General features: G+C 45.1%; 1 protein-coding gene across 1 annotated transcript in view; it reads right to left on the bottom strand.

The window, feature by feature from the left end:
* The window catches only part of capn5a (calpain 5a), a 113,736-nt gene extending 100,656 nt beyond the window's left edge, over positions 1-13,080 (bottom strand). Inside the window, exon 1 of the mRNA XM_068033107.1 lies at positions 12,945-13,080. The gene's annotated coding sequence lies outside the window, so the exon portion shown is untranslated. The remainder of the gene's footprint in view (positions 1-12,944) is intronic.
* Between the last annotated feature and the right edge of the window lie 1,126 nt (positions 13,081-14,206).

Raw genomic sequence — 14,206 nt, 5'->3', positions numbered from 1 at the left:
TATGCCCTGTACACAAAAAGCAAGACAAGTCCAACCCGGCCAATTACTGCCCCATCAGCCTACTCTCAATCATCAGTAAAGTGATGGAAGGTGTCATCAACAGTGCCATCAAGCGGCACTTGCTTAGCAATAACCTGCTCAGTGATGCCCAGTTTGGGTTCTGCCAGTGCCACTCAGCTCCTGACCTCATTACAGCCTTGAGTTCAGCTCTTTTGTCGATGTTTGAACCAAGAGGTGAGGTGAGAGTGACTGCCCATGACATCAAGGCAGCATTTGACCGAGTATGGCATCAAGGAGCCCTAGCAAAACTGAGGTCAATGGGAATCAGGGGAAAAACTCTCCGCTGGCTGGAGTCATACCTAGTGCAAAGGAAGATGGTTGTGTTGTTGGAGGTCAATCATCTGAGCTCCAGGACATCACTGCAGGAGTTCCTCAGGGTAGTCTCCTAGGCCCAACCATCTCTAGCTGCTTCATCAATGACCTTCCTTCAATCATAAGGTCAGAAGTGGGGATGTTCGCTGATGATTGCACGATGTTCAGCACCATTCGTGACTCCTCAGATACTGAAGCAGTCCGTGTAGAAATGAAGCAAGACCTGGACAATATCCAGGCTTGGGCTGATAAGTGGCAAGTAACATTCGCGCCACACAAGTGTCAGGCAATGACCATCTCCAACAACAGAGAATCTAACCATCTGTCCTTGACATTCAATGGCATTACCATCGCTGAACCCCCCACTATCAACATCCTAGGGGCTACCATTGACCAGAAACTGAACTGGAGTAGCCATATAAATACCGTGCCTACAAGAGCAGGTCAGAGGCTAGGAATCCTGAGGCGAGTAACTCACCTCCTGACTCTCCAAAGCCTGTCCACCATCTACAAGGCACAAGTCAGAAGTGTGATGGAATACTCTCCACTTGCCTGGATGGGTGCAGCTCCAACAACCCTCAAGAAGCTCAACACCATCCAGGACAAAGGAGCCCATTTGATTGGCACCCCATCTACAAACATTCACCCGCTCCACCCCCGACACACAGTGGCAGCAGTGTGTACCATCTACAAGATGCACTGCAGCAATGCACCAAGGCTCCTTAGACAGCACCTTGAAAACCCGCGACCTCTACCAACTAGAAGGACAAGGGCAGCAAATACATGGGAACACCACCACCTGCAAGTTCCCCTCCAACTCACACTTGGAACTATATCGCCGTTCCTTCACTATCACTGGATCAAAATCCTGGAACTTCCTTCCTAACAGCACTGTGGGTATACCTACCCCAAATGGACTGCAGCGGTTCAAGAAGGCAGCTCACCACCACCTTCTCAAGTGCAATTAGGGATGGGCAATAAATGCTGGCTGGCCAGTGATGCCTACATCCCATGAATGAATAAATAAAAATAAATAAATAAATGTTACACTGCTTTTCAAGAAAGGAGGGAGAGAGAAAACAGTGAACGAAAGGCTAGTTAGCCGAACATCAGTTGTTGGAAAAATGCTGGAATCTATTATTAAGGAAGTCTTAACAACGTACGTAGAGAAGCACAGTATGATTAGAACAAGTCAATGTGGTTTTACTAAAGGGAAATCCTGTTTGACAAATTTAGAGTTTTTTGAGAATGTAACTAGTAGGGTAGATAAAGGGGAACCAGTAGATGTAGTATACCTGGATTTCCAAAAGGCATTCAGTAAGGTACCACACATAAAATTAATAGACAAGATAATGGCTCATGGAGCTGGGGGTAATATGTTAGCATGGATAGAGGATTGGCTAACAGACAGGAAGCAAAGGGTGGGCATAAATGGGTCATTTTCAAGTTGGCTGGCAGTGAATAGTAGAGTGCCACAAGAGTCAGTGCTGGAACCTTAGCGATTTACAAACTATATCAATGACTTAGATGAAGAGATAGAGAGTAATGTAGTTTGCTGATCATACAAAGGTAGGTGGGAAGGTAAGCTGTGGGGAGGACAGAGAGAGGCAGCAAAGAGATATAGATATATAGTTAAGTGAGTGGGCAACAAGATAGCCAATGGAAGTGTGAAGTCGTTCGCTTTGGTCTTAAGAATACAAAAGCAGAATATTTTTTAAAACGTGTGAAACTTGTAAATGTTGATGTTCAAAGAGACTTGGGTGTGCTTGTACAAGGAACACAAAGTTAACATGCAGTTACAGCAAGCAATTAGGAAGGCAAATAGCATGTTGGCCTGGCAGTCCCCTCATTTCTACTATCTTAAGTTACACCTTGAACAGATATGACAGACCACTGTTCTAATCATCCATCACCAGATCTCGCTAGACCACATAAACCACCATCAGGCCCTGCTATTGTCTTCCAAAACTGCTCATTATTCCAGGAGCATCATGGAAAGCTTATTTCCTCTACTGCAAATGTTCTTCTGACAACCCCTCTCTCCGTCCCCTCACCTCCAACAATAAGTGTGAGGAGCTCATGGACTTCTTTGTCGCTGAGGTTGAAACTATCCCATCAGCTGCCTCTGCCACTTCACTCCCTTCCACTAGCACACTGGACCAGACTTCCTCCAAGGTCCCTCCATGCCCCATCCTTGAACTCACATCATTCTCTAGTTAATAAAACCAAAATACTGCAGCTGCTGGAAATCCGAAATAAAAACAGAAAATGCTGGAAATACACAGCAGCTCAGAGAGCATCTCTCTCCACAGATGCTGAGTATTTCCAGCACTTTCTATTTTTCTTCTCGCTCCACAGATGCTGCCTGACCTGCTGAGCATTTCCAGCACTTTTTGTTTTTATTTCTTTTTCTTGCTTCTCTCCTATCTCCTAATGTTCACTCCAAGCTGATCTTGTTAATGAGAGCCACCTCCTGCTCCCTTAACCCTATTCCCATTAAACTGAACACCCAACTTCCACTGGTTGGAGTCACAACTAGCGCAAAGGGAGATGGTTGTAGTTGTTGGAGGCCAATAAGCTAAGTCCCAGGACATCGCTGCAGGAGTTCCTCAGGGCAGTGTCCTAGGCCCAACCATCTTTAACTGCTTCATCAGTGACCTTCCCTCCATCATTAAGGTCAGAAGTGGGGGTTTTCACTGATGTTGCACACTGTTCAGTACCATTTGCAACTCCTCCGATACTGCAGCAGTCCATGTCCATATGCTCCAATAACACTCAAGAAGCTCAACAGCATCCAGGGCAAAGCAGCCCACTTGATTGGCACCCCATCCACCACCTTCAACATTCAATCCTTCACCACTGGCACACAGTGGCAGTAGATTAGATTAGATTAGATTAGAAATACAGCACTGAAACAGGCCCTTCGGCCCACCGAGTCTGTGCCGAACATCAACCACCCATTTATACTAATCCTACACGAATCCCATATTCCTACCAAACATCCCCACCTGTCCCTATATTTCCCTACCACCTACCTATACTAGTGACAATTTATAATGGCCAATTTACCTATCAACCTGCAAGTCTTTTTTTGGCTTGTGGGAGGAAACCGGAGCACCCGGAGAAAACCCACGCAGACACAGGGAGAACTTGCAAACTCCACACAGGCAGTACCCGGAATCGAACCCGGGTCCCTGGAGCTGTGAGGCTGCGGTGCTAACCACTGCGCCACTGTGCCATCTACAAGCTGCACTTCAGCAATTCACCAAGGATCCTTCGACAGCACCTTCCAAACCCATGACCTCTACCTCCTAGAAGGACAAGGGCAGCAGATGCATGGGGACACCACCACCTGCAAGTTCCCTTCCAAGCCACACACCATCCTGACTTGGAACTATATCGTCGTTCCTTCACTGTCGCTGGGTCAAAGTCCTGGAACTCCCTTCCTAACAGCACTGTGAGTGTACCTACCTCCCATGGACTGCAGCAGTTCAAGAACGCAACTCACCACCACCTTCAAGTAAAATTAGGGATGGGCAACAAATGCTGGTCTGGCCAACAATGCCCACATCTCATGGACAAATAAATAAAAGTAATGCTGCAACTGGCCTCTCTATCCCTTGGCCTGGAAGTGGAAACAAATAAAATATCAGTCAAGCTTTCCAAAACAGATTGCTATCCAGTGTACAACAACAACAACTTGCATTTATATAGCACCTTTAAATGTAGTAAAATAGCCGAAGAGACTTCGGAGGAGTGTTAAAGAAAATTTGACACAGAGCCACACAAGGAGATATTCAGGCAGGTGACCAAAAAGCTTGGTCAAAGAGGTGGGTTTTAAGGACAGAGAGGTAGAGAGGTTTAGAGTGCGAGTTCCAGAGCTTAGGGCCTCAGCAACTGAAAGTACGGCCCCCAATTTGAACAGATTAACGTCAGGTAAGCACAAGAGGCCAGAATTAGAGCAGCGCAGAGATCTCAGAGGGTTTTAGGGCTGGAGGAGTTTACAAAGATAGAGAGGTGTGAGGCCACTGAGGGTGTTGAATATGAGAATGATAATTTTGAAATGGAGGAGTTGGTGGTGGTGGAGCCAATGTAGGTCAGTGAGCATGGGGATGATCAGTTACAGGCAGTGCTTGAAAATATGCACCTAATATTGAGCAGAGGTAGCATCAAGCTTTGCTAAATCCTCTCCCTCCCTCATATACTCACTTTCTAGTGAAACTAGATAGTGGAGAATGGCCACTTGTACGAAGTACCAGAGACCCACAGAACCAGAGCTCAATTACTCCAAAGAGATAAGAGCAGGAGTGGGTCATTCAGCTCCTCGAGCCTGATCTGCTGAACATAGCTACTGTAGGAAAAACAATAACTTGCATTTATATAGCACCTTTAACATAGTAAAACATCCCAATTTGCTTCACAGGAGTGTTATTAAACAAGATTTGGCACCAAGCCACATTAGCAGATATTGGGACAGGTGGTCAAAGAGGTAGGTTTTAAGGAGAATATTAAAAAGGAGGAATGAGAGGCAGAGAGATTTAGGGAGGAATTACAGAGCTTAGGGCCTAGGTAGCTGAAGGCAGGTTTTCCAATGGTGGCAGATAGGTATATTCCTTAAGGATTGCTTAAAGCTTCGAGACACTAATGATGCAGGCTTGTCAAAACAAGTAGTCTGAAAAAGTAATTCCATCATTGCCTGTCCTCAGCTCTCCAAGAGTGACATACACCATTCGTGGCTTTAGGGTGTGAAAATTATCACTTAGATGTAGTACCTTGTCCTGGCTGAACAGCAAATACACTGCAGATTAACACTACCCCGGCAACACTTTAACAGTCTATTACTGCATTCCACATCCACCCAGTGCAGTAACTGCACTAACACAAACAGAAAGAAAAAGAGATCTTGCATTTATATAGCACCTTTCCCAACCCCAGCGTGTCGCGAAGCGCTTCACAACCAATGAGGTACTTTTCTAAAGTGTGGTCTCTGTTGCAGGAAATGCAGTCACAAATTTGCACACAGCAAGCTCCCACAAACATCAATATGAAAACCTGTTTTAGTGATGTTGGTCAAAAGGTCAAATAAATATTAGCCAGGAAACCAAAGGAGAATTCTCCTGCTTTTCTTGGAAATAGTGCCATGGAGTCTTTTATGTCCATCCAAGAGGGCAGAACGTGCCTTGGTTTAACATCTCATTGGAAATAAAGGCCGGCTAACCGACCTGGACCCAACGGGATCCGACATGTGTCAGGTCCGGGTCGGGGACAGACACACACAGTATTAATTGGACTTGAAAAGGTTGTTACAAAAGAAGATTGGAGCCACGAAGTCAGTCATTGTTTGATCACTAGTTAAATAGAAGCCCATGGAACTGTGCCCAGACAGGTTGTGCCACACTGTACCAGTATCTGTATTGCTTAAAATAAACACAGCAATTGCCCGAAGGCTCAGAAAATATCATTATACATTACCTAGACTCCTGCTTTACAGGTTGAAATACTTGATGCAAGTTGCATCTCAGCTGCTCACTGGATAAGAGACCAGGAAGGTCCTGAGTGATTAATTATTATAAAATATACAGTATTTATATAAAAAATATAAAATGATCACTGTCAGGACTCTAGTCGAGACACATAACAGTACTGTAGGTGTGTAGACTAGAGTCCTGACAGTGATCATTTTATATTTTTTATATAAATACTGTATATTTTATAATAATTAATCACTCAGGACCTTCCTGGTCTCTGCATCTCAGCTGCTCACTGGATAAACTTGCAGCAGGTATTTCAAACTGAAAAAGTGAAAAACGAGTTCGGAATCGGAAGGTAGGTAAAGTGAGCATTCCGGTGGTTGGGTCGAGCTTGGGTAGGGTCGGGCGCAGGAAAAAAATGGAAGGACCCGGGCCGGGTCGGGCTCGGGTCCGATGTGGTTCTGTCGGGTTCGGTTCAGGTTTTTTTCAGACCTAAGCAGGCCTTTAATCTGAAAGACAGCACGTCGAACGATGCAGCACTCCTTCAGTACTAGCACTCGGAGCATCATCCTGGATTTTGTGCTCAAGTCTCTGGAGTGGAACTTTTTTTTTATATTTGTTCATGGGATGTGGTTGTCACTGGCTAGGCCAGCATTTATTGCCCATCCCTAATTGCCCTTGAGAAGGTGGTGGTGAGCTGCCTTCTTGAACCGCTGCAGTCCATGTGGGGTAGGGACACCCACAGTGCTGTTAGGAAGGGAGTTCCAGGATTTTGACCCAGCGATGATGAAGGAACGGCGATATAGTTCCAAGTCAGGATGGTGTGTGACTTGGAGGGGAACTTGCAGATGATGTTCCCATGCAGCTGCTGCTCTTGTCCTTCTAGGTGGTAGAGGTCGCGGGTTTGGAAGATGCTGTCCAAGGAACCTTGGTGCGTTGCTGCAGTGCATCTTGTAGATGGTACACACTGCTGCCACTGTCCGTCGGTGGTGGGGGGAGTGAATGTTTGTAGATGGGGTGCCAATCAAGGGGCTGCTTTGGCCTGGATGGTTGAGCTTCTTGAGTGTTGTTGGAGCTGCACCCATCCAGGCAAGTGGAGAGTATTCCATCACACTCCTGACTTGTGCCTTGTAGATGGTGGACAGGCATTGGGGGAGTCAGGAGGTGAGTTGCTCACTGCAGGATTCCTAGCCTCTGACCTGCTTTTGTAGCCATGGTATTTATATGGCTACTCCGGTTCAGTTTCTGGTCAATGGTAACCCCCAGGATGTCGATTGTGGGGGATTCAGAGATCGTGATGTCTTTGAATGACTTGAACCCACAACTTCTGACTCAGAAGTAAGTGCGCTACCCACCAAGCCACAGCTGAGACCTAGTAAACAAACTGTAGTAAGTGAGAGAACGAAAGCACTATTTCAAGAATATATCCTTGGCACTTGGTTCTGACTTCCTTTCCTCCTGCAACCACTAAAAGAGAGGTGAACTGCCCATTCTCCTCATTGCTGTTTGTGTGACAGTGTTGCTCCAGAATGACTTTGGCAATGTTAACATTCACTACACTTCAAAGTAATTCATCATATGAAGTGATTTGCAACATCGCCATCCGAACTGTCATATATAAATGCTACTATTATTTATTATATACATTAATTGTATCCCTTCAGATCAACACCCATATACAGTTGCACTGGTAGTATAACTAAGAAACTCATCAAGTACATTCTGTCTGTGGCTCTCATCAACTATTTGGGTTTTCCACCTCCTTGCAGACGATGCCAAGAATTTATAAAATTATGTCATTCGTGCAAGAGAACTTGATCTACAAATAACAGACTGGAATCATAGAATGGTTACAGCACAGAAGGAGGCCATTCGGCCTGTTGTCTCCATGCCAGCTCTCTGCAAGAGCATCTCAGCCAGGCCCATGCCCCCAGCCCTCCCCCATAGCCACGAAATTTTCTTCCCTTCAGGTGCTTATCCAAGTCCCTTTTGAAAGTCATGTTTGACTCTGCCTCCTCCACCCTCAGGCAATGCGTCCCAGATCCTAACCACTCACTGCACAAAAAAGTTTTTCCTCAGGTCGCCTTTGGTTCTTTTGCCAATCTCTTTAAAACTGGGCCCTCCAGTTCTCGACCCTTCCGCCAATGGGAACAGATTTACTCTACCTACTCTGTCCAGACCCCTCATGATTTTGAATACCTCGGTCAAATCTCCTGTGAGTAGTTGTTAATGTCCTACCTCACTAACTAGACTCTAACGGCAATGGTACACCTAGCAATGGTACACCTCCGTCCATGCTTGTCTCAGTTGGTAGCAGCACTCTTACCTTTCTGGCCAGTGTGTTGTGATTGTGAGACCCTCGCTGGGGTGAACTAGCCTGACACTCCAAAACAGTAGTGAGCAAGTTGCATTGACAGAAGTGCAACAAAAGCTGAAAGTGGTTGAATTGTGACAAGAGCTAATGCTTTTCAGGCAAGGGAGTTTATCACCACGACACGTGACACCAGTCTTAATGTCCCCTGGAGGATATCTATCAGAGAGGGCATACGGGCCTCAGTTTAATGGCCCACAACAGTGAAGCACTCCCTCAGTACTGCGCTGGCTGAGTCAGTCTAGAATTTATGCTGAAGCTTTTCTATACTTCAGAGAACTGGCATCAGGGGAGCTAAGTTGGGGCAGGAAAGAGAAGCAGAATTCATTTAGATAACAGCACTATAACCAAAGACTTTGAAGAGCCACATTTGGAAACACTCCATAATAACCCAAGCTGCACACCTATTTATTTATCCCCAATTTGAGGATCTCTTACTCCCTTGGGGTTGAAATGAGCTGCCCACTCGTCCTCCCCCTGTCCAGTTCAGGCAGAAATACACACTTAAGTAGTGGCTGTGAGTGATGTGGTGAGGACACAAGTAATGACAGGCCAGAGACAAGGAAAGCAAACGGAACAGCGAACTACTGCAAGTGGCTATTACATTGCTTGTCGTGCGATTTTGGTCATCCCATAATCTCAGCCCCGAGAAAGAAAAAAAAAAGTCACAAAGCCAAGGGCTGTGAAATACTGCAACAATTTCCTCTCTGAAGTCGGGATTGAGGTGGGCAGTAAATTCCCTAAGCCACAGGAAGATCTCTAATTACAGCAAATCCATTAACTGATGGGTCCAAATGGTCTTTTCTCTTCAACTGCAAACCCTTCAAATGGAAATACTTGTGATGCTACCAGGGATCAGGCACTTAAGTTATGTGGAGAGACCAGAGAAACTGGGATCGATCTTATTTGAGTACAGAAGCTCTTAGGGGAGGTTTAATAGCACCATTTTGATATCTGCTTCCTGTCTAACCTGTTTCCATTGACAGAAAAGTCAGTAACCAAAGCACACAGATTTAAGATAATTGGCAAAGGAACAAGGGGGGAAATGAGAAGAATTTTTATGACCTGAAAGGGCGGTGGAAGCAGATTCAATAGTAACTTTCAAAGGGGAATTGGATAAATAATAAGAGGACAATTTTTCCAAGGGAAAGGGTGGGGAAGTGGGACTAATTGGTTACTCTTCCCAATACAGGGAGAACGGGCCAAATGGCCTATTTTTGTATGGTACGATCTTATATTGCAGACTGCATCCTACTCAGCAGCCCCATACCATTGCATAACTCCATTTAAACCAGGCCAAGCTCCATGTTACTTAGTGATTTGAGGATGAGTAATTCAACTTTGACTCATCACACGGGGCTGATTGAGACAGGTATAGTTTAGGGAGGGTCACAAGACTATCCTGGATACCTGTTGATTTTAACCTCGCCAAGGGCCAAAATGAACCAGAAATTCACAGTGGCTAAAGGATCATCCCTAAAGTGTTCACCTCTCCAGCTAAGATGCCTAGTATTTAGACCAAGTTGGCATTTTGCCATCACCTTTGTCCTGAATTTAAACAAGGAAGTGGATGAGGAAAAATGCAGTCAGAACAGCATGTTGGCAGAGGCAATTGGCATCCAGCAACAGTTAAAAACAAGCCAGCAACTGTCAGAAGAGGCTCAGAGACCCACATCAAGAGATGGCATCCCCATGGCACAGAAAGTAAAGCACGCCAGTGCCAACATAGACACTGGACATCACATGCTGCCATCTCGTTCCGCTCCCTGGCCCACGCCTACAACCGCCTGAATTTACATAACACCTTTACTACAGTAAAACGTCCCAAGGTGCTTCACAGGAGTGTAAATCAGACAAAAATTGGACACCAAGCCAGATACTAGTTAGACATATACACTTGAAAAAGGAGAAATTTTACAGGGTTGTGGGGAAACAGCAGGGAGTGGGACTAGTTGGGTAGCACTTGTGATGGGCCGAATGGCCTCCTTCTGTGCCGTCTGATTCTATGATTAGGAAAGGTGGCCAAAAACTTGGTCAGAGGTAGGTTTTGAGGTATATCACGAAAGGAAGGAAGGGAGAGAGAGGGGCTAAGAGGTTTCACTGCTTTTTATGTAGTTGGGGTTGAGTAAGACTGACAGGTAGAGTCATCAAATGTTACACAACAGTGACCACACTTACACAAAACCAAATATCTGCCAGCATTTCAGTTTTGCTGCTAGTATGTAAAATGTAAACAATGTAAAACCCATCAGGTCCACAGCATGAGCAGCCTGAACACACTCGGGCATCATTAGCAGTGGTTCCTGATCCACACGATATCACGGACTAGTGCTTGCGTGGGTGCAATAAATACCTGCACAGACTGGATAGGCCATAAAGCCTGGTTCAGTGTTTCAAACTAATTCTAACAGTGGCCTTCCCCCATCCTTTTATTACGGAATGGTCATCAATTGCTAACTTTCTCAAACTGGTCTTCCAGTCCCTCGACTCAATACCCACTTCTTGTACCCTTTGGTCTTCTGGCACCTGCCTCCCTTTACCCCACCACTGGTGGGCATGTCTTCAGCCCCACTCTCTAATCCTCTTTTTACCTTAAACAACCTTTCTCGAGAGCCCATCTTTTCACCCAAACATTCAGTCACTCCTCCTAAACCCTCTCCCCAGCTCACCATTCCATTCGTCTTACAATCACCCTGTAAATTGCCTTAAGCACCCCCATATAAATGCAAATTGTTGCTGGGTTCGGGGACCTGCTGAAATCCCTGTTGGGATGGGGTGCAGAACAAGGGGCCATGACCTTAAAATTAGGGCCAGGCTATTCAGAGGTGATGTCAGGAAGCACCTCTTCACACAAAGGACACTGAAAATCTGGAATTCACAAAACAGAGATTGATAGATTTTTGTTAGGCAAGGGTATTAAAAAAGGACGAACTTTACAAATAGTGTTAAGATACATATCAGCCATGATCTCATTCAGCAGGCTCGAGGGGCTGAATGGGCAACACCCATTCTTCTGTTACGAAGACAAACAAATAAAGCATTCCGATGGCAAAACAAGGACCAAATCTTTTCGGATGATCCCGAACACACTGTAAGAGTTGCAGCAGAATTCAGTGTGCAAATCATACTAAAGTCTAAAAGGGATTCCCGCGTACTGATATATTACAGCCCTGTTTCATGCCACCCAGGGACAACAGGATTCACTTCTCCAGGCTAGTAGAGACAGAGAGAGAAAAGAAAAATCAGCCAGGGTTCCCACTTCTGATTTTCATTCATTCAGTGGCAGTGCAAGTGCTTTTACAACAAGTGAGCAGGAGATTCCAGTCAATGGGCGCTATGTAGGCAAACCCATAGGAACAGGTGGAGAGCACTTAGCCCCTCCAGCCTGATCTACCATTCAATCGGATCACAGCTGATCCATATACTTGGGTGTGGCACAGGAAGCAGAGCAGCATTTGTGAAACTGTAGCCCAGGGAGAGTCATCTACATCACCTATCTCCGACACTAACATGAAAGCAAAATACTGAGGATGCTGGAAATCCAAAATAAAAACAGAAAATGCTGGAAACATGTGAACAGTTCTGATGAAAGGGCATCGACCTGAAACATTAACCTGCTACTCTCACCTTCTGACTCTCTACACAGATGTTACCAGACCTGCTGAATGTTTCCAGCATTTTCTGTCTCCGTATCTAAACCTTCCTCCATGTACAGTCCAAAATGACGAGGATTTTTGACAGGGTGAATAAGGAGAAACTGTTTCTACTGGCAGGGCACACAGATTTAAGTTAATTGGCAAAAGAACGAGACAGCAGATGAGAATTTCTTTGATCTGGAATGCACTGCCTGAAAGGGCGGTGGGAGCAGATTGAATAATAACTTTCAAAAGGGAATTGGAGAAATACCTGAAGGGCAAGATTTTGCACAGTTAAAAGGGGCAGAGCAGAGGGTAGTGAAACTAACTGGCTAGCTCTTTCAAAGAGCCAACACTGGTACGACGGACTGAATGGCCTCCTTCAGTGCTGCACGATTCTGGCAGTACATTACCCTTTTCCCAAACCTTAGCCAGAGGCAATAAAAGTAGAAGTCATTGCACAATAGGTCAGCTCCATTAAACAAGTCATAGCAGTAAAGGGCATCACAACAGCGGAGGAGGAAATATATATCTAAAAGTTGATGTCACACACGTTCGGGATTACAAAAAACTGTTCTTAGTAATATAGTCGATTTGCTACGAATATATAGAATTATTTACTGATTTGATTTCCTGATTCCAAAACCTTTCTCCGATAGGAAGAGAAATTTACAAAAGTCTGAGCGATGTATACACCGTTAATTACGACACCCTAAAAATCCTTAAAATACAGAAGTATTTCTCTCTATCGTTAATACATAATAGGACCCCCCACCCCCCCCCTCCGCAAAAGTTACAACCTCGCTAATCATGCAATGGAAGGCCACTATTGATCAATAGAGAGGTTTTAAAACCGAGAGGTAAACAGACCCACAATATTACTAAATCTAAAAGAGCAAATGCAATCTAAGACTCAATCCAGAGGTAAAAAATCTTTGTGGGTGCTCGCTCTCTGAATGGGCTGATTTGCCCACTACATTGTTACATATTTAAAGTCTCTGATCAGAGAGTAACAGGAGTATCCGAACTACAGATTTGTATCCAATTGTTAGGGGGGGTGGGAGATTCCCTTGAACTGTTCTAGGAAGATCTCACCTCTCTGGAGAATAAACTCTTTAACCTTGCAGATTCCTGCTCTCCCTCCACCAAGCACTGGCCGGACTGGAATAAGGGACAACTGGTCAGTTTCTGTTTGTCTTTTTCATCCACAAATACTTTTCCCCCGCCTGTGGGAGGAGTGCGGAAGCACCAATGCGCATGTGTGCTGAGTTATTATCGCCAAAAAATTGAAGACTGGGAATTGTAGTTTTTATTGGAACGGGGGAGAATGGTAGAGAAAAAATAAAGACATGCATTTATAAAGTGCCTTTCACGACCACCGGACAGCTCAACGTGCCTTACAGCCAATGAAGTATATTCGCTGTCATAGTGTAGGAAACGAGGCAGCCAATTTTCACACTGCAAGATGCCACAAACAGCAATATGATAACAAACAAACAGATCATTTGCTTTTGTGATGTTGATTAAGTGATAAATATTGACCAGGACAGCAAGCAGAACTCCCCTGCTCTTCTTCAAAATAGTGCCATGGGATCTTTTAATCTACCTAAGAGGGCAGACAGGGACTTCAGTTTAAGTTCTCGTCTGAAAGAGAGCATCTCAAGACAGTGCAGCATTCCCTCAGTGCTACACTGGAGCTTCAGCCTTGATTTTTTTTTGTGCTCAAGTCCTGGAGTGGGACTTGAACAATAGAGTGTTCCGACTCAGAGGTGAGAGTGCTACCAACTGAATCAGCATGAACTAGTTGGGCCAAATGGCCTGTTTCTATGCAAAATATCCTATGAACCACAGCTGAATTCTTAAAGTGACAGTGTCCTAGCATCAAGAAAACCCTGGTCATGGGACAAGGTGTTGGATCTCCTCCCCTGATCACACTAAATAACACTCCACTGGGAGTAGTTAGCAAATTCTGCTACCTTGGATCCACGGCAACAGACAACCTGTCCCTTGATGCAGAGATTGATACACGCACAGGGAAAGCGGCTATCACCTTTGGCCAACTTGCGAAACGCACATGGGATAGCACCAACTGACCCTTAGGACCAAGCTCGTGGTTTATAAGGCCTGTGTACTCAGCACCTTGCTGTATAGCTGTGAAACATGGGTGACTTACAGCATACAGGAAAAGCAGCTCAATATATTTGCCAGTTCTGAAGAAGGGTCACTGACCTGAAACGTTAACTCTGCTTCTCTCTCCACAGATGCTGCCAGACCTGCTGAGTATTTCCAGCACTTTCTGTTTTTATTTCGATATTTTCCATCTTCGCTGTCTGCAGCACATTACGGGTATATCCTGG

The sequence above is a fragment of the Heterodontus francisci genome, chromosome 6 (assembly GCF_036365525.1).
Source record: "Heterodontus francisci isolate sHetFra1 chromosome 6, sHetFra1.hap1, whole genome shotgun sequence".
In the NCBI taxonomy this organism is placed as follows: Eukaryota; Metazoa; Chordata; class Chondrichthyes; order Heterodontiformes; family Heterodontidae; genus Heterodontus; species Heterodontus francisci.
The sequence above is the reverse complement of the archived record's forward strand: the minus strand, read 5'-3'. Positions and strand labels throughout refer to the sequence as shown.